We start from the raw sequence: 25051 nt of genomic DNA on the forward strand, positions 1-25051 counted from the left end.
GGGACGACAGAGGATGAGATGGTTGGGTGGCATCACCAACTCAATGGACATGGGTTTGGGTGGACTCTGGGAGTTGATGATGGACAGGGAGGCCTGGCGTGGTGCGGTTCATGGGGTCACAAAGAGTCGGACACGACTGAGCGACTGAACTGAACTGATGCTATGCTACTCTATGCTATGTGAAGCATTCTTCACTCTGTGTTCACAACATCCAAATCAACGGGTCTCATTCCAGCCTCCGAAACAAGGTTCAGTCTCGAATTTTCACCTCTCTAGGGCTTTCTTACTGAGATACTCCACTTTCACTTCAAATTCAACAAGTCTAAAATCAACCTCATCTATCTTCCCCCAAACACAGTTCCTCTCCCACATTTTTTCCATCTGTCTATACATCACCCCAAAGGTCATCCCTGAACCTTTTCTTTCATTCTCTTTGTTTTTTATTCAGTCACCCAATCTTACGTTATCAAAATAATATCTTTCACTTATCCCTTCCAAATGGAGTGACTGTTGCACCACGTCCCCCTCCCAAATCTTTGAGTTGCCCAGTGTCTCCTAGACAAAAGCCCAAGTTCCTTGCTCTAGCCTTTGTATCCTGCCAAGCTCAGTCTTTCCCCCTCCTGTGTGAACCTCCCATTGACTCTAGAGTGCAGTCAGTGTGTCCCTGGCATCCTGAAACTCCTGCCCCATGATGCTCCTCATGTCTGCTATCTCCAGCTCCTTCCTTCTCGTGGCTCCGTATCCACATTTTCAGGGTTCGTATCCACATTTTCAGGGTTCAGCTCACCTGACTCCCCCAGCTCTGCGGATGTGTTTGCTGCTACGAACTTGCACCACATGTTTCCCCCCAAACACACGTCACCCAGCTCTGTGATTGAACTCTTTCATGTGGTCTGCGTCGGTACTGCCCTGGAAATGAGACTGTGAGTAATGAATGGTGTCATTCCCCTCCGTTTGGAACAGGGCTGGATACAGAAAAGTAGCTCGGAAATGCTTGTCGAATAAACAACACATATAAATAGAAACAACAACAACAAAACCTCCGTACAAACAACTGCTGTAGATCTTTACCTGACTGAGCAGCCCTGCTTCAAACACTAGAGAAGACTGAAAGGTCATAACAAGTCTGTGAACTGAATATTCCTCATCTCTGAATTATACAGGTCAAAAAGTAGCTGGGTGATATCACACTTTGTATCACACTTCCTATCTCTTGTTGGTAGATTTAAAAGTAATATTTAGGCAAGGATGCTAACAGTACTATCCTTAATTAGCAGGAATAAAAGTATATCTGAATCATTTAATTTGAATTACATTATAATTGTAGCACTTGCATAATCCTTGCTAGGAACAGTGTTAAGTACTAGGGACTCCCAGAAGACAGTCTGTGTCTCAAGAAGCTCCCTTGGTGAAACTAACTACAAAATCAGCAATCATCTGATACTTGGTACATTCTAGGCATGAACCAATGCTACGAGAGGAACACTGATAGAGCCATCTGGGGTGGCCATGCCCTAACATGGAAGCCACTAGACTGAGGGTGTAGGTTGAGGTTGGACATGAAGTCTGTAATGCTCCCAGGAAGCGGGGTGAAATGCAGACACATGTTTGAGAAGAAAATCTGTCTGCTTGAAAGATGAAATGGGAATCGTGGATTGAGTCAGAGAGACAATGTGCAATAACTCAGGTGAGGAATAAGGAAAACCTGAACTAAGAAAACATCAATGGAAATTAACAAGTTGGAAAAACAAATTTATAGTAGCAGCCATCAGTAGTTCACACATAAAGATTTTTTCCCCCTTGCCATGTCGGGGAGCAGAAGTGCACAGAGAATTTATTCTCCTAAGACTCTTACTTGCTGTTGCTATTACTGTTCCTGCAAAGTCTGATGGATCAAAGGATGAGAACAGCGACCTCCACATTCTGAGAACACAAGGTGGGAACATTATAACTTTCACTCATCACTTAGGGTGTAAGTCAAGTCACTTCGTCGCATTCCAGCCACCAGGCATCCCAGTCGGCTCCTCTTAAAAGGATGTGATATTGAAGGAAGTTGAGTCTACTTTGTGGGACCGATCCCGGCAAGCACTTTTCCTGAGGAATGTGCGGTAGGGTCTAGGTCTATTACATTTCACCCTTTTCATACAGGTGCACAAAACCAATGTTAATTAATGAATTAATACAATGAAGGAGCCTAATGCCTTTCCTGAACAGAGATATCACAAAGATATTGAATAGTTGTAGACATTCTTTGAACATATGCTTTAGCACATGGATAAGCATTGAATTTCCTCATGTGGAAAAGATGAAAACTAAAGACAGTGATTATAGTAACATCTTAAAGATATATGATCTGTAAAAAATTTTTCTAAGCCCTGTATTTATTTGACCTTACTTGGTCCTCATAATCAATATCTTAAGGCCCAGAGATTTTAACAGATTGCCAACTAATAGGAAAGGAGAGACTACAGCCTAGGTGTCCCTGATGCTCAGGTGTCAACGTTCAGGTGCTCCTGGAGGCAGGAATTCTGTCTAGAATTACATACTTAGGGTTCTTCCAAAGTATAACTGGGGGTCAGGGCTGGTAAAAAGTGGAGTATTAAACATCTCTATAGTTATAGGAAAAAAATCCCTTTCTCTGTATATAATTTATTATACTACTTCCTTATTATACTATAAGGAGTATTATAATACTCCTTATATTTTCAGTGAAAGCAACCAAAAGCATTTTGTGGTTTATGATTCATGCTAGATTTCTCTGGATGCTCAAAATGAATTGCTAAAAAAAAACAGTCTTGTCAATTGTACTGATATATCAGTGGTTATTTCTGTACACAGAAGTGTTCTCAATTTTATGACGCTATCTGGAAGAAGTTCAACAACACATTGTTAATACTCTATTGCTACAAAATAATTTTAAAGCTCCATGGGAATTTAGATTTGCACAAGTTATTAGGATATGACCTTTCCCTCAGATTTCTTATTTTAGGATCAACTTAACATGATATTTCCCCAGTGGGAACTGTTGTACTTCCTTCGCAGATAAGAAAAATAGCAATCACAAATTATAGTGAGCAAACTTAGGGAAACATATATTTCTGTGATGCAGATGAAACTGAAATCATAAAAGGTGGCCACATGACTTATTCCTTGGGTTTGAGAGGAAAGCCAAATGGCTTGCTAACAAAAGAACACAAGTCATGCCATTTTGGTATTTCCCTGAAATTTATGCCTAATTGTTTCTTGTCCCAGCTACCAAGTCTTATGACTTTTAAAGATTATTAAAGATGCTTACATCACTAAATTTCCTATGTCCTGTCTACTAAGAGTATAAAAGGTTAAAAATATCAAACTTTTAATAATTTAAATGATTTCAGATCACAAGATCTGGACTGAAGGACAAGGAGTTCATAAGTGTAAAGAAAGAAAAATCAAAACAACAACTAGAATAGTATAGAGAGATCACAGTTGCTTCACTTTATGGTCCATGGAATATCAATGGCTTCCAATGGTGAAGCTCTTACCATGTTAAGTTGATTCTATATGGTAGAATTTATGCACGTTATTGGGAGTAGCCAAAGAATCAAGCAAGCTACAGCCAGGACAGCACAGCTCATTACTGGCATTTTTAAAAAGGCAAACAAATCCTGGAAGGAGAGATTAGGAAGACATGTACATTTTCCTAACTGGTCTAACTAGGTGCCAAAAAGCAGTAATTTTACACACTGTTAGTTCATGAAAACATTAAAATTAAGAGATTATAGAAAAGTTAAAAACTTTCTTTCTCTTACAAGAATGAAAGCACGGTTATAAATGAAAATCAAGTCATCGCCAAAAGTAATTTTTTGTATCCTCTCTTATCAGACCTTTGTATGGTAAGTTTTATTAAAATTACTACTTGAGGCCAAACATTGCTTTATTGAAATTATTACTCAAGAGTCTCAAATAGTCAAACCCCTCACCCTACCATGAATTCTTCAGTTTAATAAACTGTGAACATTACAGAAGTTTTTCTTTCAGGCTTAATTTTTTGGAGTTAATCCTCTACATTTCACAGCAGTGACTCACATTTTTTAGGTAAAGATAGTACTCATTATGATCAATTTATATGTTTTTCCAGAAGATGTTACAGAGTTTAGACACAGTTAAGTTTTAAAATACTGTTTTTGAATGAAAAGATAACTTAGAAATCATTTATCATAATTTCTTAATTTCACAGACATCAAGGGTCAGGGATAGTGTATCTTCTTTCCCAAATTCTACATAAACATACAAAAATGTGCGTATATTTATTAAGAACAGGAAAGCAACTTGTATAAATTAGTTTCAATAAAGATGTTTATTATAGATAATCTTTTTTCTTTAAATGATCTTTATTGTTGTTATTATGTTGCTTATTTGATAGTAAAATGTATGGTACACTGCACTGTAGTTAAAAAGCTGTAATCTCTATTTCAAATCATTAACTGTTACACTTAACCCCCAAATGAGAGTTTAGAATAAAAAGGAAAGACAATCACCAATAATCTTTTTTCTACTCATTGTAATACATTTTAAACATACAATTTTGTATCTTAAAATTTTCTCTTATCAGTATATCTTTATTCTAAAATTACTATTCCCTTCAAATATTCAAACTACCAATTACAAATATTTGATTGAAATAAATCCTTAAAAAAGCGTTTGTATCCATCTCTCTGGAAGTGCTACTTAGTTAAACCTGCATTTTCAAAAGCCATCATTCCTTTATAACAACTAGCAACATGCAGACTTAAAGGCCACAGGGACCTACAGCACAGACTTTACATCTGATTTAAATTTGGCATAATCCCAGGAAATAATCTGCAACTTCACTGCAACCAAGTTGGTTTTTCCTAACCCAGAACAAAACCAACACTTCCCAACACAACCCTGAAACTACCCCAAAGCCCATATTTTTCTAATATCTAAACAACCAGTGAAACTCTTCATTGTCTACCCTCTTTCTGCTGTCATACACACACACGCGCACACACACACACACCCAGAGCTAAACGATAATAGATTCAAATGAACAGAAATCATTTAAACACATGCTCTGGAAATATGCCTTTGTTCAATTTGCTGCTAATATATTCTCAGAGCGATGTGAAATGTCATAAAAACGAATAATGCAAGAGTAAATACAGTTGCTCAAAACCTTTAACATAGAACTCCTCTTAAAGCAATTAATATGAAGAAAATGACTTTTTTGAAAAGTGAAGTAGGTGCATGAAGATACTCACTGTATGTAACTGAATAAGAATAAACAGTAACTGTATAACAATTAGAAAATTAGAAGCCACCTAAAAACTGGCTTACTAAATTCTGTGATATCACTAAGATGAACTACCATGTTGTCATTATGACATCTGAAAGCCAGGTAAAAAGGGAGAAAGGCATGTAATCTAACAGGGAAAGAAGCAGAAATACTACATAAACCATAACTGTTAGTGATTTAAAAACATACATAGGTCAGCCAGAACTGCAAGAAACTATGCAGAAGTTAGAATAGTAGTTCATTAGCTTAGCATAGTGTGATTACGGGTGGTCTTTTTCTTGTAAAAGATATTTCACAGCTTTTCAGTAACAAAAACATCATGAAAGAATTTAATGTGAAATGAGACAAACCCAACGGCTCAAATTCAAGAGCCAAAGTCATTTTATCTGTCCTAGTTCCTAATTTTATTTCTATTCATACCACCTCCCCACCTTGAAGGTTTCAGAACCCTATGTTCCAGTCCTGCAGCTCTGAGTTCATACCCAGCAGCATAGCTGAGCAGAAAGTGTATTTACAGAGGGCAGGCCTGAACTCTGCATGTGAGCACATACAGAAAACGATAAAGATCATGGGGTCCTATTAGTAATTCACAGTACTGCGATTTGCTCTGCCCGGTACACCTCTAATTGAATTCCTCAGCCATAAAATCATTGGGACCAAACGAGTTCAGATATCTTTTATCTAAACCCTTTTTTCTCCCTTACCATCAGTTAACATAATTCTTATGGGGCTTTTCTTCTTTTTATAGGTTCATTTGTCTTAGTTATAAATTAACCCACAAGCAACTCTCCTGACTATCCAGCTCTCCCATTTCCTGTGTACCAGGTTCCTTTCTACTTGCACCATTTATGATACGGGGCCATTTAAACTTCTGGTTAGTAAGTGATGTCCAGGAAATCATCTCTAGATTTTTAAAAAAGATTCCTCTGAAGGAGAAGTGCCCCCAATCAGAGATTCTGCTCATAGCTGGGCACCCTAGAAAGAAGGGCAGTGGAACTGCTGAAGACTTCTACTTCTTTTTTCACTTTTTAAAGTGCTAGTAAAACATACACTTACATAAAAATGTACCATTTTAACCATTTAAAAATGTACAGTTCTGTGGTATTAAGTGCATCCACACTGCTATGCATCCATCACTACCATCCAGAACTTTTTCATCTTCCCAGACTGAAATTGAGTTCCCTTTAAACACTAAACTCCCATCCTCCAGGCCTCCCAGCTCCTAGTCACCAGCCTACTTGCCATCTCTATGAATCTGACTATTCTAGATGACACTTCGGTTTCTTCTTGTTTCTCCTAAAGTTTTTGAACTAGTGTAGTTTACCAAATTGGTTGAACACACAAGAGAGTTGATGACAAAAAATCTTCAGGGAAGAACTAATACTTAGTATTCTGGTTTTCATGCCCAAATGCTCATTTCCAGAAGCCAGAGTACATGTCTGCCCCTTACTTGGTCTTTCAAGAGTTTGATTTTAAAGTGGTTTGGGGTTTTTTTTGTTTTTGTTTTTCAGTTAAACTGATTTTCAAAGCAATGCAGCTATCGACCTCCTTTAAAAATCAAAGTTCCCTTATTATTCCTTGTAGTCACAGAACTCCCAGACATTTTACCTGAAAACAGCACGATCTTCTCTTATCTTCCCCATTCAAATATAAGGCTACTAACTCTAAGGGCTTGTTCAAATGTTGTCTTGCATCAAAAAGAACGGTGGACCAAGAGATCATTAATGAGATGTAAAGACTTAGTTTGTGCACTGAAATCACACCCTGACCATTGCCAGCTAAAATTTTTGCTAAGAGGTGGTTTCCGAGGACACAGAGCCTTGTGGGTGTTTTCCCCCACTGACAGGTTTTCTTGGGACTGGAAGTAACTGGTTGGAGAACTACTTGGGGAGGAAGCCTGTGGAGCCTGAGGAAGCTCTGTGTATGCACAGGATTAAGAAAGAGCTCAAGGTGTAATCCTTGGTGAGAAGAGTGTTCTAAAGTTGGCAAACAAACAGAAACTCCCTCTGAAAACCAGTGAGAATCTAATGAGAATGGTTCCTGAAGGACTCCAATGTAACTGCGAAAGAACATCTCATATTGAAATAATTTCAGGTTGACAGAAATGTCGCAAAGATACAGTTCCTATGTCACTTTTGCTGGGCTTCCTACTGTGAACGTTTTACAATCACAGCCCAACGAGGAAAGCTAATAAATGAACTGGCACAAGAATAGAAACAGCTTTATTCGGATCTCACCAGTTTTTCCATTCATGCCCTTTCTCAGTTCCAGGGCCCGATCCAGGACCCCACATTGTGTTCTGTAGCTATTTCTCCTGTTTGCTCCCGTTTCTCTCTCTTCTTCTTCTTTTTTAAGTGGTTTTACTGAGGTATACTTGACATACAGTAAAGTGCACATGTTTAACGTACAGTACCTCAGTCTTTCCTTGTCTTTCATGCCCTGGACACTGTTGAAGACGCTGGTGAGGTATTCCGTCGGATGACTGTTTAGATTTGCCCAATATTTTCTCAGATTCAACTACCGTTATGAATTCTGGGGAAGAATTCTGAGGACTTGATGGGCCCTTTTCAATATGTCTTATTACTGTGGATATAAACCTATTGACCTGGATCACGTGGTTAAAGTGGGCTCTGCCAGGATTCTCCTCCATAAAGTAACTACTTTTCTCTTTGTAATTAATAAATATTTGGAGGGAGATACTTTGAGGTTCTGTGTCCATATTCTGCTCCTCCTGACACTTTCATCTCTGAGTACTGGTCAGTGGGCCTGCCGGGAGCAGTCACTGCTGCTGGGGTTCTCTGATGGCAATTTTCCATCTCCCTCATCCCTTTCAGGTTTACTAATTTAAATTCTTCTGTACGGAAAAGTACTTCTCCTTCCATTTACTTATTCATTCAGTCATTCATTTATTTTGTTTTGTGCCTTACTCATTCAGTCGTGTCTGACTCCTTGTGACCCCATGGACTGTAGCCCACCAGGCTCCTCTGTCCATAGGATTCTCCCAGCAAGAATACTGGAGGAGCTTGCCAGTTCCTCCTCCAGGGGATCTTCCCGACTCAGGGATCAAACTTGTTGTCTCCTGCATTGGCAAGTGCGTTCTTCACCATCTTAGCCACCAGAGAAGCCCTTTATATCAGTATAGAATCATGTATGTGTGTATGTGTATGTATACACATACACACACACACACACACACACACACACACACACACACATACATACATGATTGTATATAGATGGGGGTTGTAATCCAAAGCTATAGTTCTTAAAAATTTTATTGTTCAAATTATTCCAGCCTTGGTCACTGGGAGTTGGAATTATTTGAATAATAAAATAAATAACTGTAGCACTGGATTTTAACGCCCCAGATAGAATATATATATCTGGGCATTGGATAAATTAAGCTACTTTCTCCTCTGTGACCTGGCATCATGGCTGCATGACTTACAGGGAATCAGGCAAGATATTTTTATTTTTCTCTCAATTTAACAACTACTAACACAGGAATCTAATATAATGTACTTGAGACTTATTTTCTAAGGATCTGAGTTATTTTCTCAACTTCTAGGTCACTTTCCTATCTTTGTTTTGTCTTAGACAAGTAAGTTACTGTGGCCTCCGTTCACTGACTGGTAGATTATACAGTAGAAAGTATTCTGATAGCCAAAATAAAAGCTCTCTAAGAAATTTTGCAATAAAATACCATGAAGCATTTGCAGTTTTTTTTTTTAAAGATTCTTTTAAATACAAATTTAGTACAATAAATTCCAAGTTTACCTACCGTTCAGGGGTGACACGTGCTTAAGGAAACGTCCCTCTTGTATGTCTGTGGCTTAGAGCTGTATGTTGTGGCTTCTTTCAAACCTGAACAACTGAAAAGAAAGAAGATTTTTAGTATACACACATACTCAAAATTCTTAGACAACCTCGTCTGTCAAAATGGATAAGCACAAATACATGTATTTCCTCTGTTGGATTTCATCCTGAATGTTTGCTTTCCCTGAAATTAGAATGCTTTGTATTCTCTAGAAGCAAACAACAGACTGACTCATGAATCATGGAGAATCTTCCTGAAAAGACTATTCTGTCACTGATCATGAGTCAAGGTCCTTTGTCTCACCCATCTTTTATGCAGAATTAATAACCGCACCTACGTTGCCGTGCAGACTTAAGAAAGACTCGATCTTAAAAGGATTAGTAACCTCAAAAGATAGGTGATTGATAAAAGTTATATACAGCAAAGATGATATTTATGAAATACAAGCTTGTTCTAGAGGGCACATGCCCGCTAACCTAAAGTAAAAGTGTGACAACCATTTAGGGACAAGGGATGTCACACACTTCATGTGAAGCCTTTTTAAAAAAAAATTTTTTTTAACTTTTTATTTGGGAGTATAGCCAATTAGTAAGGCTATGACAGTTTCAGGTGGATAGCAAAGGGACTCAGCCTTATATATACGTGTATCCATTCACCCCCAAACTCCCCAGTGGATCGGAAGGGATCCTTATAATATAAAAGGAGGACACAGAGCAGATTATTGAGTAATCAGGCCAAAGGCCTAAGAATGTGTATCCTTGGCTCTTACAAAGCACTCAGGGATCCGAGAATAGCTGTGCGTTCCGTAAAGACAAAATAGCACCCAGTGCCAAAGCCTTATCATCAGGGCCTTCGAAGTCCCAACAGCCAGACCCAACATTCTGCCCAGTCTAACCTCCCCCAAAATCTCATTTTTATTTTCTTTTTTAAATTCCGCACCCTTCCATTTGGAATTTGCAAAAACTAATCTATTACACCCAGTGCATGGCATAAACGTGTTGTTGTTATTCAGTTGCCCAGTCATGTCTCTTTGCGGCCTCATAGACCGCAGCATGCCAGTCCTCCCTGTCCCTCACCAGCTCCCCGAGTCTGCCCAAGTTCATGTTCACTGCATCGGTGATGCCTTCCAGTCATCTCATCCTCTGATGCCTCTCTTCTCCTTCTGCCTTCAATCTTTCCCAGGTGAGGGAATAACAAACCACCCCAGTATACTTGCTGTGAGAACCTCACGAACTGTATAAAAGGCATAAACGTAGTGGATCATGAATATAAAATGTGTTCTCATTTTGTTATTTATGCATTAAAAGAATATAAACAGCAGCCAGTGTGTTTTGTTTGATTATTTGTTTGTTTCCCCAGCATTGGTTAGTACTTCTGTTTGGAAATTGAAAACCTCCTAATGTGAACTCAGTATCAACGGTTAAGGTAACTATATTGTTTTCAGCATGGGGCACAGACAGAGCTAGCTTGTCTGAGTTTTAGACCAGCATGCTTTGCTTTCTGACTGTTGGTCTGTATTGTAGCGATGTAGTCTGCATGTGAAACACTCTCTCATCTGTTAGTCAAAAATGAAAGGAGTCCCCACATCGAAACTGTTCATAACAGATAATACACGCAATACGTGAGAAACAACTTATCTACAATGGATTACCACGTTGACTTTTTTCACCCTTAAGTCAACTAAGAAGGGTTTAAATATGTGAAAACACAAGGAAAGAGTATTGATAAAGAAAAATTTGAATAAAATCTCTACCTGAAAAAGGAAAGAATGTTGACTCCAGGCTAAGATTAAATCATATTAGCTTTTCTTGACACTCACCTGAAATACATATGAATTCACTAAAAAAAATTGACAGGAAAAAAGTTAAGCTCTCTGGAAACTGCTATGTATTCCTACCTTGTGGCCCTGAGAGTTGGGCCAGATGGAAAACTGGGCCAATTTCTGTGCCTTTCAGAAAGCCTCTCGAACTTTTTCTCAAGCCCCTTCCCTTTGGTAAACTCAGTAATCCGCTCTCTGTATCCATTCAGAACTGCACTGTGCCATAGAAGGTATAGTTTCCAGACATAAAATATAATAATTGGGCAGAAACCAGATCCATTCTGGGGGCGGTATATACCAAGGGTTATAGTTCTTTCATGTTCCCCATCTGACCAGTTAAATGCAGACTGGTGTAGAGTCATTCATTCATGAATCTTTCTCCTCATCGATGTAAGTCAGAGAACTAGGCTGCGAAGAGAGCAGACGAGCCCCTCCCACTTCAACAGAACCCACACTAGACAGGGTCTGTTCACATCTACGCATCCATTATCTGAGACAAGCTTTCTACCAGAATCTAAGTAGATGATAATGCAAGCCAAAGGGCAACTTACTCTACTCTGTCTGAAATGGTAAAAATGGTAAAAGTCGACTTAAGAAACAGGAAAATAATTAAAAATGGAAACAACTGAAAACTTATCAAAGAATTACTTCCCCAAAAAGATCTGGGCCTTGTTAATTTTATAGATAATTTTTTTTCAAGTGTTCAAGGCAGAAATGTTTTTTGCTACAAAAATTGTTTCTGAGTAGAAAAAAAAAGAGTGAGCAAATTAATTTTCAACACCTAACAACAACAAAAATATCAACTTCACTTATTAATATTGATGCTAATGTACAAATAAAATGCTAATGAACAAATGCCAATAGTACAGTAAAAGAATAAAACACTATAATAAAGTTGGATTATCTCAGATAGACAAAGAAGATTTAATATTGGAAAACCTATTAGAATAATGTGTTTCAGCACTGCGTCAAATTTTAAAGAAGCCACATGACTATCTCAAAAACTACCAGAAAAATAACCAGTAAAATTCAACATTCATTCTTGAAAACATTTCCTTAGAGATCTAAGAAACTTTAAAAATAAGAATATTAATCTCAAAGTTACAGCCAACATCATCTTATTTGTGAAATATTACAGCAGCATCTCCCCAAATATATGTTCTATAGATAACTAGATTCCTTAAGATTTTCCAGTGGAAAAGCTTCCACCACGAAATGAATCTGCACATATTGTTCATATCTGAAGATTAATAAAGTACATTAACATTGCATATGTTCTGTAAGCTCCCTGATCAGAAAAAAAAACCCAACAGTATCAACAATAACAACCTGCTTAGCTATTTAGCTCAGTAGTTTTCAAATGTATTTGAACATTTTTTTCACTTTCCATTATTTCACTCAACCCACTTCAGTGTGGCTTTTGCCACCTACCTTTCTACTGAAACTCAAACAAAAGTGACAAGTGGGCTCCTTCTTAATAAATACATCAGGCTTTTCTTGGTTTTCCTTCTATTTGCGCAATGGTATGCTGTTAAGTGCAAGTCGCTAAGTCATGTCCGACTCTTTGCAACCCCATGGATGATAGCCTGCCAGGCTCCTCTGTCCATGGAATATCTCCAGGCCAGAATACTGGAGTGGTTACTGTTCCCTTCTCCAGGGAATCCTCCCAACCCAGGGATTGAACCTGGGTCTCCTGCACTGCAGGCCGATTCTTTACCATCTGAGCCACCAGGGAAGCCCAGTGTTTAATAACTGGGTCTCCTGGCAGGAAAAACGCTCTGGTTTGCAGTGTTTCTTTCCTGTGGTGGAAATACTCCCACGGTGACTGATTTCAGGCCACCAACATGACAGCAGAGGCGGGCAGAGCTGGGGCAGGAGCAGCACATGACACGGGATCCCAGATGGCAATCCACACCAACACGTCAGCGGTGTAAAAAAATCAGGACGCGATGTGCTTGGTATGGTTAACTACCTTCCTTTTTTCAACATCACCTGTTTCACTGCTGGTACATACAATGTAACTTTTAATAATGGCTGTGGATAACAGTTTACAAAAATCCCCCACATTTAACAGTTGACTTTTACAGCCCTTCTGAGCTGGCTCCACCATCAGCGCTTCTGCCTCTGTGTTGTTGTTATTCTGTCCATCCTCCGCTCTTGAAACCTCTCTTCCCTTTGCTGCCCAAAGATCAGTTTCTCTGAATTCTTAGCCTCAGTCCACACCTACTGTGTTAGTCTTTTTTCTTGGCACTTCTTCCTCCTGAGTTCTTCTATTCCATGTGTTATGCAAATTCCGTCTTGTCCTCACTCTTATCCATAAACACAACTAACTTGATTACAGCTCCCAGATCTTCAACTCTAGCCACACGTCCTCTCTCAAGACTTCTCAATGTGTATTTCCATTTTTGGCAGGGAACACCCCTCCCCGACTTTCTTCAGGAACCTCAAAGTCAGCATCCCCTAAACTACCCATCTTCGTCCTCTTTAGAATTAAGGAAGCACAATCTAACACATGCTGGACCCCTCCTCGCCTCCCACCAGATGAAAGGTTTTCCATCTCTCCTCCAGACTCGCAGAGGATGTTCAAGGAGGCTCAACTCAAAACCACAGGCAACCCTTCTCACCTCCCTTTCCTTTGACTTTTTCATGTCCTACGCTTTCCAAAGCATCTCCTTCAGCAAAAGTCCTCCTAACTCAACACATCCTTCGTCCCCAGCCCAGTACTGTCACAATCTCTCCTTCCTCTCTGTCCCAGCTGTTTAGAATTGTGGCAACTTAAATCTTCTCCAACTTTTCATGTCCAGCCCCTTTCTACTCATTCTCCAATACCTGACAAAAATGCAGGAACTGACCTAGTAAAACCAACTTTTCTAAGGGACAGGGGAAAGAAAAGAAAAAGAAAGACAGTGAAGTCGCTCAGTCGTGTCCGACTCTTTGGGGCCCCGTGGACTGTAGCCCACCAGGCTCCTGTGTCCATGGGATTTCCCAGGCAAGAGTACTGGAGGGGGTTGCCATTTCCTTCTCCAAGGTGCTCTCAAATGAAAAGTCTCTTTGGTGCACTGAGAGAAGGCAAAAGTGTATGAATGCTCCCAAATGACTAATTTCTATCCCACTGAGTTAAAATACCTGGTCTGCCACCTACCTCCCTGCCCCCAAATTGCTGATGGATTCCATGAGAAGCCAGAGTCAAGATGAGCCAGTCATACCCTTCCCTAGATTTTTACAACGTTCTCATTCAAAATTGCCTATTAAATTGATGTCTATAGCCTGAGGTGACAAAATAAAGTGACTTTATTTGAATGAAGAGGAATTTAAGAGAAAGGGAAAAATGGAAATAAAGAATCTCCTAAGAACGGTTGGTTTTCAGTGACAGTGGAGTTACTGAATACAAAGATTTGGTGATCTACTTTACTTTGTCACAAGTAACAATTATAAGTACTTTCAAGTTGCTTCCTGCTAACACACAAACCAATTGGCAGTGAACCAGAACACCTGAAAAGCTTGGATCTAATCCTTGGGTCCATCTGAATATGGTAACACTTCTGTGGATGGAATCGTTAGGTGTGGAACAGCGCTGGTCGTATGGGGTGTAGTGATCTCACTCTCTGGCAAGTTAAATATTGGGAAATTAGACTCTTGTTAGTGTGTGCAAGACACGGTGCCTGGGTTTAGGCTGCTTGAGTTCAGATCTTAGTTTTATCACCTGGCAGGTTATTTTTACCTCTCTGTGTTTGTTTCTGCATCTGCAAAATAGAGATAATAGTGTATACCTTTTACAGGTTGTTGGACAACTAAAAAGAGATAATGTATGTAATGTGCCTAAAATAGAGCCTGATATAGAATCGGGGCTTGGTAAATATTAACTATTACCATCAACTGCTGGGTTACTTTTTTGATGCCTGAGATAGTTAAGGAAGAGTCCTGTAGAAGGATGAGTAAATGACAGTTTAGCTGAGGATTTAACCTGTGGAGTAGACTGAAGTGAAGACTGAACTGGAAGGAAGCATTATCTAAACATGAAATCCTATGGTTACATTTATAAACCAATCTTAAACTAAGTTATCCCAGTGAATAATATTACTCCAAAAAGTCATGATACCTATTCAGGATTAGGAAGGAGAATGAAACTGTAGATTTGAAATGAAAAGCAATAGGGACTTCCCTGGTGTTCCAGTGGCTAAGACTCTGTGTTCCCAATGTAGGGAGCCTGAGTCTGATCCCTGGTCAGGGAACTAGATCCCACATGCTGCAACAAGAGCTTTCAGGCCCCAACAAACATCAAAGATTCTGCAAGTCACAACTAAGGCCCGGCGCAGTCATATGAATAAATAAAACTAAATATTAAAAAAAAAAAAAACAAGCCTTCCAAATTTAATAAAAAAGCAACAATTATTTGTTGAGCATCTGACATTTGTTAGCAGTGTTCTAGGCACTGGGGATAAACAATGAACAAAACAGAGAAATATTCCAGCTCTTGTGTAACTGTGTAAATAAAGATGTAATTAAAAAAATTAGATGGTGCTAAAGGATCCCATGATATATCTGATACATGTACCATGTGGAAAAATGAGGAACTAAGGTTGTTAAAGACAATTAGCTATTTCAATAAGCTACAGTGCTTTACTAGGAATTAATGACTTAAGACCTGTTGATCCCCTTCTCCAAATTTGAGGATTAGTGATTCACTAATTTTTTAAAAAATCAATCAAAATCGATTTATAAGTGATAATCAATTTTATTTCATATCTGAAAGAGCGACATAAGCATGTTGCTCATGTTACATTCGGAGTAAAACATCCTGAATGTACATCATGGTGACTATAGTTGTTAACACTGCACTATATAATCAAAATTTGCTAAGAGCATAGAACTTACATGTTATCTCCAAAAAAGAAAAAAAAAAATAAAGGACAGAGAGGTATTTGTGAGGTGATGGATGTTAATTAAAAAATGGAGGGAAGCCTTTCACAATACATAGGTATTTCAAATCACCATAATGTACCTTTTAAATTTATGTCAATTTATGTCAATTATGCCAACTATACCTCAATAAAGAAAAAAAAAACCTATGTCCTTATTTGATCAGTAGATTAAAAATACATTCCTTTTCCATACTGTAGTTAAGAGACTGGACCAAAAACAGAGATATTAGAACGTGGGAAATGAGAAAAGGAAGAGGGCCATCAAATGAGAGAGCAGAAAAAGAAGGAAAAAAGGGACAGAATATGGAAAACACCAGAATAGTAAAAAAAAAAAAAAAAAAAAGGTGGAAATAAGAGGGAGTGAGAACAGAATTAGAGTAGGAACGGTGCATCGGTGAAGAACCCACCTGCCAATGCAGGAGATGCGGGTTTGCGTCCTGAGTCAGGAAGATCCCCTGGAGGAGGAACGCCAACCTACTCCAGTGTTCTTACCTGGGAAATCTCATGGACAGAGGAGCCTACCGGGCTACCGTGCATGGGGTCGCAGAAACGGTCGGACACGACTGAGCGACTCAACAACAGCAAACAAAAAGAGCAAGAATTGAGGGGCAGGGGGAGGCAGGGGTAGGGTGGTAAGGAGGAAAGAGATGGGAGAGGAGAGGCCCAGAAAGCAGAGCCAGAGGAAGTGATTTTTCCCATTTCAGCTCAGCTGCTCTCTGTGGATACAGACTCAGAAAGAGCTGGCACTGGTAGCTTAAATATTGTGTGGAAATTAAGAAGCCTCCACAATTACTGAGCCAAAAAGTGTTCACATTGGTAATTACAAAAGGATGTTGTTGCCTTCAGGAACCTGTCGTTGTTTTTTTCTCTGAACTCACACTTTCTTTACTTCTGTACTTGTGTTTATAGTAGTTTTCCATGTGAAGTGCTTTGTCCACCATATTGTTCAATGAACAATACTCAACAAATATTTACTGAGTACAGGGCTTCCCAGGTGGCTCAGCAGTTCACTTGCCAAGGCAGGAGATGCAGGAGACATGGGTTCGATCCCTGGGTTGGGAAGATTCCCAGGAGTAGGAAATGGCAATCCACTCCAGTATTCTTGCTTAGAAAATGCCATGGACAGAGGAGCCTGGCGCGCTCAAGTCTGTGGGGCCTCAAAGAGTCGGACACGACTGAGCACTGAGCATGCATGCCTCACTCCTACAGGAGTCTAGTTCTCCGGATCCTCCCAAGTATAATCAATCCATGATCATTTGAGCTGCTCAAATGTTGACAGTAAGAGCTTGAGACTTGTCATAACTAAGTGAAATAAGCTGAATAATAAAAGTTATTTGAGCTTTCACCCACACCAAAATGGAATCCCAAAGACATTCCCCACATGGGTAGCTGTGCCTGGTCTTGTTCAGCCTCTGCGTTACATCACAGGAGTGGGGACTAACGATTTAGAGGTCAGCAGCCTGCCTGTGATTTATGTAACTTACTTCAGCAGAAATCCGAGTTGCTTGTGCAAATGTCAACATGGAAAAGGAACTTAACGAATAGTAAAATTGGAAATAAATGACAGCTGAGAAGGCATTCAAGAACAGTACTTTCTTTAAAAAGAACTGTGGAACTCACTGAGCAGGTATGTTTAAAAACCAAATTTACAAGTACTGATGAGAATGGCAGTAGACATTGCTGTTCCAATACGGTCAAATAAGAAAGAGAAGCGTAATCTGCAAAAATGCTGCATCACTAGCTGTATACCTGAAACTTACACAATACTGTCAATCAACTATACTTCAACTTAAAAAAAGAGAAAGAACTCTGTTCTTCTAAGTTCATGTTACAGAACAGGGAATCACCTTAACATCAGAAGGGACTTTATAAGGTCCCTGATTCATTTCTCCTATCAAACAAGACCTCTTAACAGACAGCCATTCAGATTCTGCCTAAATATCTCTACTGACAAAAGCATGCACTTGGCACTCACACGACAGCCTTCCCCACCTTTGGACAACTGTAGTTGTGAGATTTTTTTTCTTTACAATGAGCTCATGTATGCCTCCCTTCAATTTCTAGCAATCTTTTGACAATCTATGGCCTAGGAGCTCCATAAGGGAAAGGAGCAACCTGCCTTGCTCCCTGTTCATCGAGAGCCAGCACGACACGTGGCACAGGGTAAAGTGCCATAAAAATGAGCCATAAAACTGATGACACGACTGACGACTGCCCTGTAAGACCCAGTCCCTAAGTCCAGTCCATATGTCCTTTAGGGCAGTGGAGTTCTAACTGGGGATGGAGGCATTTTTCTTTTTAATCTGTTGTGGATACTTTTATAAAATTCAAAAAAGCATGTGCCTGAATGTCATGACAATATAGACTTTTTTTTTCCATCAATGATGTTTTTCATTTACTTTTTTAAATCTGACATATAGTTGATTTACAATGTTGTGTTAGTCTCAGGGGTACACCAAAGTGATTTAATTATACATATATATATATATTCTTTTTCAGATTCTTTTCCACTATAGGTTACTACAAGATACTGAATATAGTTCCCTGTGCTATACAATAGGTTCTTGTTGATTATTTGTTTTATATATAATAGTGTATCCACACTCAGTCACTCAGTCATGTCCAACCCTTTCCAATCCTATGGACTGTAGCCCACCAGGCTCCTCTGTTCATGGGATTTTCCAGGCAAGAATCCTGGAGTGAGTTGCCAGTTCCTACTCCAAAATACATAGTATGTATCTACTAGTCTCAAAGTCCTAATTTATCTCCCCCTTCCCTTTCGGTAAGTGTAAGCTTGTTTTCTACTATAAACATCTGTAAATGCTTATCCTCATATCTGTGCTTACCTTTTACCAAGTCAGTAACTAACAGTGAGCAGAGCGGCATCAGAGCAGAAGCCACTTGCCGCTTCACGACGGCCCTCTCCTTTTGTCTCTTTCTGTTCTGACAGGCCCTCCTCTGTCCAGATTTTGCGATAGCCTCCTAGCTGCTTGCCCTACACACTACTGCCAAATAAACCTTCTGATTAAATCATCTCACTCTTCCCCCCAAGACCTGGAATCCCAACCCTCCTTACAAGATAAAGCCCACACTCCTTTGCCTACACCTCAGAACCTTTCTCATCTGATCTGAAATCTACATCTCCAATCCCATTTCTCACTCTTCTCACAGACACAAGACCCACTTCCGCTGGTATGATCTCTGCAGAATGACCCCCCAAGCCTGTGCTTATTCACTAGTCCAGGCTTCATTTTCTTGCCCTGGAAATTCTTTCCCCCTCCTCTTACGCCATCTCAAGCCCTGAACTTTTTTTGCTTCTGCGTAAAATTCACATACATAAAATTAACTGTTCTAAAGTGTGCAGTTATTTAGGACATTCTTAAAGTCGTGCAACTGTCACCTCTATCAAGTTCTAAAACAGCTTAATGTCCTCAAAAGGAAATCTTGCACCATCAAGCAGTCCATCACTCCCCTGGCCCCCTCTGCCTCCAAGCCCTGGCAACAAATAATTTGCTTTCTATCTCTGTGAATCTGCCTAGTCTAAGTATTTCATATTAATGAAATTGTATTTTGATTCCTGTTTCTTTTCTGGTACATTTAAAAGTCATTTTCTATTTGTTTAAATTAATTTTTATTGGAGTACAGTTGGTTTACAATGTTGTGTTAGTTTCTACCTTACGGCAAAGTGAATCAGCCATATGTCTACATACAAGCCCTCTTTTGGATGTTTCTTAAGGTTATCCTATCAATTTCTCAATTTTCCACATACAATCCAATACCCATCTCCTCTACGGCTTTTCCTGGGTTTACCCTCCACTCCACACTGATCTTGCCATTCTCTGAATTTTTGAAGCACTTGTTTTCTGCTTCCTTTAGTCCTTAACCACATACTGATTTGAATTTTTGGTTAACTGCTGGGGTCGCACAGAGTCGGACACGACTGAAGCGACTTAGCAGCAGCAGCAGCAGCAGTTTCAATGTTGCCCCTCTTCGATTCAGGTAGCTTATAAACTCTTAGTCCTAGGAGCTTTGCTGTCTCCCTTTGTGCCTAGAGCCTGCTGAACCTGTACACAACTCATTGTGTCCGGCTGTGTGTGAATGAGGCGCAAGTGAAGGACACTGAAGTCTGGATCATCAGGGAGAGCAGGCTCCAGGCCCAGGTCAGCTCTTATCCTTCCTTCTATCGTGGCCTCCTGCCTGCCATGTGCTGCTCCCTCAGTGTCACAGGTATAGGTACGGGACACCTCTTTGCCCTGGTAGGAGATGAACAGGTGTGGCTGCAGGAGGATGATGGCAGGTTGCCCAGGGGTGGAGAGGGTGCGAGTTCCTTGCACTGATCTCTTGCTAAGAGACTCCTACCTTCATTCTTCAGGCACACATGAAGCCCTACCGAGAAAAGTGGGCGTGCAGAGATGTCACAAGGCCACATTAAAAAAAAAAGTTCGCCTGTTTGCTTTGCTTTTATATGTAAATCAGTTCCTTTGCCTGGTATTTTGATTTGAAGTGGCTCATAAACGTGTATCTACCTTGTAAAAGGAGATTAACTGTTAAACAATTATGGTGACAATACTTGTGATTCACATATGAAATAGCTGAGCATATAATTATTTTATACATTATAAACAAATGTAGTGTTTTATCTAACAATTGACAGAACATCTGAAAGGGAACCGGTTTTATTTTCTGCATGAGTAATAGATCTAAGTAACATTCTGGATCACACATCTGTAGGAACTTTTCTCCCTGCTGTAGTATTAAACTGAATTTGCTACAGTTGCCACTGGAAGTCTCCAAACAAGAAAGTAAAACGGGCGCCCTGGCCCTCAGGCCATTTAAAACCTGTTCTTCTGACCAGGACAAGAAAAAGATCCAACATAGAATGCTAAAGTCTATAATTAACATTTTTTTTTCTCTTTCATATCCCATTTTGCTCGCTTTAGCAGAACAAAATGGAAGTTTCTTCTGGCATTAATTTCGTATCACTCTGTGTAACCAAAAATGTTAAAATAGAAATAAACATTTTTAGAGAGTAATTTCGGAAATTCCCTAAACATCAATAAAGAACCTGCCTGCAATGTAGGAGACCTGCGTTCGATCCCTGGGTCAGGAAGATCCCCTAGAGAAGGGAATGGCGCCCCACTCCAATATTCTTGCCGAGAAAATCACATGGACAGAGGAGCCAGGCGGGCTACAATCCATGGGGTCACAGAGAGCCAGACATGACTGAGTGACTTTCACTTCACACTAAAGATGTGGAGAAGAGTAGCACTGAGAAACCCACAATGAAATAGCACAAAGCAGTCCTCAAAATCAAACCAAGTTTGAGAGCCTTTATAAAGTAATGACAACATGCTCAGTCCCCTGTGCTGTGGGCTGTGAATTAGGGAAGGTAAGCAGGGCACATAGATATGAGAAGAATAAAAAGATCCCCAACGCTCATTTCTACTCTCTAGGAATTCATAATTTTGCTTGGTACAGAACTTGCACATAAAACTTATATGACTTGACTGCAAACAATCAGCAAATACAATGAGTAATATAGAATCTGGACCGTGTTAAATTGCATTTCAGAGTAAATCTCTTCCAACTGTGTTTCAGCTAAAAGTAAAGTTAGTCTGCATTTTCTGAGTTTAATAGCTAGTGGCCAGGGTGAATTATTTCACACGTATGTTGTGTGACAAAGGAAATCCATCTGACACTTAAAACTTAATGTGTGGGGCAAAAACAAAATATCTGCTTGTATGTGCTGTGCTCTGTCAGGATCAGAGATGGTTCTAGCAGGTATGTACACATGGTCAAGTACACACGAATCATGTGAATGGCCTAAAGACATCATACCAATGTGCTGTGCTCCGTCACTTAATTATTTTCTCAACTTTCACTGAGTTTGGTTATTTGCCTGCCTGGTGCTAGATTCTGATTCCCTTCCCCAATCTGAAAAGCACCTGGGCCACCAACTATAAAGCCATGTCACCAGGTGGGCAGATTTTGCTTCCTGTAGAAGGAAATCTAGTGCTGGAAAGCGAGTTGTCATCTGATAAATGTTCAAGGATTTTTGAATAAATTATGGTGAAATTTGTAAAATTTGAAGGCTTTGGTTACATCTGCATTGAGATGCACTCTAATATTCCATGTCTACATAAGAAAATATTAATTCTACTTAATTCATAAAACTTCCTTCAAAATCTATTTTCCTTACCATTTTTTTCCCCAAAAGTTTCATGTTGTTCAGGATTTATCTCTAAGTGGTCAGTAAAACATTTTCTGAGAATTTAAAAACAGAACTGAAATGGTTGGCAGACAACTGGATCGTGGGTACAGAAGTTGAAGTGGCCACAATACTTAAACTGCCCAAAGGACAGTCATCTGAATAAGATCTGGGTCTCCTTTTACTCAAATATTATATTCTAAATATTTAAAAATTCTAAATATGCTTTTAAAAGGTAAATTGCTAACTTTATTTCCCAGGGGAAAAAAGCGTTTTGTTTTTTTTTTTTTTAATTTTAATGGGATAGTCTCAGTGAAATTTGTTTCACATTTTTGTTAGGTGTAATTCATTTTTCTGGTAAATAAAGTTATGAACTAAATTCAACTTAAATATATCCATTTTGAGATTACTATGAAATAAATACTCCTTCTGCAAAGTGAATCAGCATCCTATTATTTGTATTTTCAAGAAAAGTTAATAGCTTATTAACAAAAGATGCATTCTTACATCCTTTGCTAGTAAACTTTGTTGCTGAGAGAGAAATGAAATAATACAATAATTACATTATTCATTATATGTGATATATACTATGTATGTATAACCTAAAATAATATAAGAGATTTAGGAAAAATATTCAAGGACACAGGTGTTCCCCTCCTTCACATCTAACTCAAAGACAGCCATCCAGTTCCAGGCTGGCAACGCTGCCTGGTCACAAGGCAGGGGTTAGACTACTGTCTCCTCTTAGTCATCATCTCTCCCACTAACACCCTCGTTAAATCTAGATAACAATACTCATGAATGTCAGGAGGGATATCTTTGTCTGTTTTGTTCACTGCTTTAAACTCCTTCTCTAAAACAGCTCTTGGCACAAAGCAGGAGCTCAATAGATTTTTGTTGGATAAATAAATCTTCACTAAAAAGGAGCTTCTCCTCTGTAGATTTGTTCTTAGGAGTGGGAGGGTCATCACCAGGTTTGTATTACTGAGGTTTGCCTTGGGCTGTATTAAGGATTAAATCATCAGAAATGGTGGCGGGGGAGGGGAAAGAAGAGAGAAATATCTAATATCCCTGATATGAAGTTTCTAAAAAAACGTTTAAAACTTTGTTTTCATTTAGATAAAGGCTATTCTAAAGACATCAGGCTGATATAAATTTCTCAAAAGAAGTTTCAAAGAAAGTGACAAGAAAAATGTAAGCTGTAATCTGGGTCGAAGGCAAAACTATTTAATTTTCCCTTTGGGATTTTCTAGAGCAATGCAACAGAAAAAAGGAAAAAGTATTCAATTCAAAGGACATCGCTGTGTGTGTGTGTATGGAGAGTATACATACACACACATATATGTTGCTCTGGGTGTGTGTGTCTTTTACGGTGTTCACTCTGAGGTCTGACAAGATTTTGGGAAACCTCTACTCATTTGCTATTTTAAAGTTCTTGCTATTTTAAAAATTATTATCACAAATTATATCAAGGTCTCATAATAACCATTTGTAATAGAAGTTTACCCTCTTGTGCTTCTGCATCAGCTATTTATGGTTACAAGTTCAGTATTCTCTCAGAGTTAGAAGACAAACTATCCCAATGTTATTTAATTTTAGGGAAAAAAACCCACAATATATATACATAGTTTTTAGAAAAAGACTTAAAAGGGGATAGCTGGAAAGTAAAATAACTCTGGAAACTATTGTTTAAAAAGAGCTGTTGTTTGGTGGGTGCTAAAGATCAAATTTCCTTGGAAGGAAAGGTATGACCAACCTAGACACCATATTAAAAAGCAGAGACATTACTTTGCCAACAAAGGTCCGTCTAGTCAAGGCTATGGTTTTTCCAGTGGTCATGTATGGATGTGAGAGTTGGGCTGTGAAGAAAGCTGAGCGCCGAAGAATTGATGCTTTTGAACTATGGTGTTGGAGAAGACTCTTGAGAGTCCCTTGGACTGCAAGGAGATCCAACCAGTCCATCCTAAAGGAGATCAGTCCTGGGTGTTCATTGGAAGGATTGATGTTGAAGCTGAAACTCCAATACTTTGGCCACCTCATGCGAAGAGTTGACTCATTGGAAAAGACCCTAATGCTGCGAAGGACTGGGGGCAGGAGGAGAAGGGGACGACAGAGGATGAGATGGCTGGATGGCATCACCGACTCAATGGACATGGGTTTGGGTAAACTCCGGGAGTTGGTGATGGACAGGGAGGCCTGGCGTGCTGCAGTTCACGGGGTCGCAGAGAGTCGGACACGACTGAGCAACTGAACTGAACTAAACTGAAATGAAAGATCAAATAGAGCACAGGCCCAAAGAAATCAACAAAATCAAACTGTATGTATGACCGAGAAAACTAAGAGGCTGTATCAAAGATGGTCTATTTTTTCCTCCCAGAGACTAGTCCAGCAGAGTACAGAGAAGCCTAGTATGTGAGAGAAAATTAAGTGTGAAATAAAACTGAGTATAACAGAAAAGAATTCATGTACTGTGTCACATTATCTTGAATGGCTTAAAAGCAATAAAAGAGCTAGAGGGTTCTCAATGTTTAATTTACTCTTTGCTTGATCTTTACTGATCAGGGTCACACAAGTACTAAAAAATGAAAGGAATAAATGTAGGCTTTTAAATATAGAAGTAATTTTATATTAATGGCTAAACTATGGAAAAGAGAGAAAAACATAAAAGCAAACAAAAAGCCTTCCATATCTATTTTAAAATATAAAATACATTTTTTCATAACTTTTGTTACTGTCCCTTCATATGCACGTTTATATAAGGTTTCAATCAATGGTGCACATACATTCTTTATGTTACTTTTTAAAAAATATTTTTCAAGTTTGCTCTAGTTTTCCAATTTGTCACTGACAATTACATAACATCCCACCTACTAATTACATCATAATTTACTTAAGCATTCTGCTGTTGATGAATAGTTATTTCCAAATATTGGTTCCTATAGCAATGCTTGTATAAAAGTCTTCGTGTATGTGGCTTGTCCTGTAT

The 25051-nt window shown here is 39.1% G+C and overlaps 1 protein-coding gene across 7 annotated transcripts in view; it reads right to left on the reverse strand.

The window, feature by feature from the left end:
• Nucleotides 1-25051, reverse strand: part of PPARG (peroxisome proliferator activated receptor gamma) — a 172007-nt gene that overhangs the window by 138742 nt on the left and 8214 nt on the right. For all 7 annotated transcript variants that reach the window (XR_014064367.1, XM_081526370.1, XM_081526372.1 and 4 more), the window contains exon 2: nt 9081-9171. The gene's annotated coding sequence lies outside the window, so the exon portion shown is untranslated. The remainder of the gene's footprint in view (nt 1-9080; nt 9172-25051) is intronic.

Source organism: Giraffa tippelskirchi, chromosome 9 (assembly GCF_054371585.1).
Source record: "Giraffa tippelskirchi isolate mGirTip1 chromosome 9, T2T-mGirTip1v1.2.pri, whole genome shotgun sequence".
Classification (NCBI taxonomy): Eukaryota; Metazoa; Chordata; class Mammalia; order Artiodactyla; family Giraffidae; genus Giraffa; species Giraffa tippelskirchi.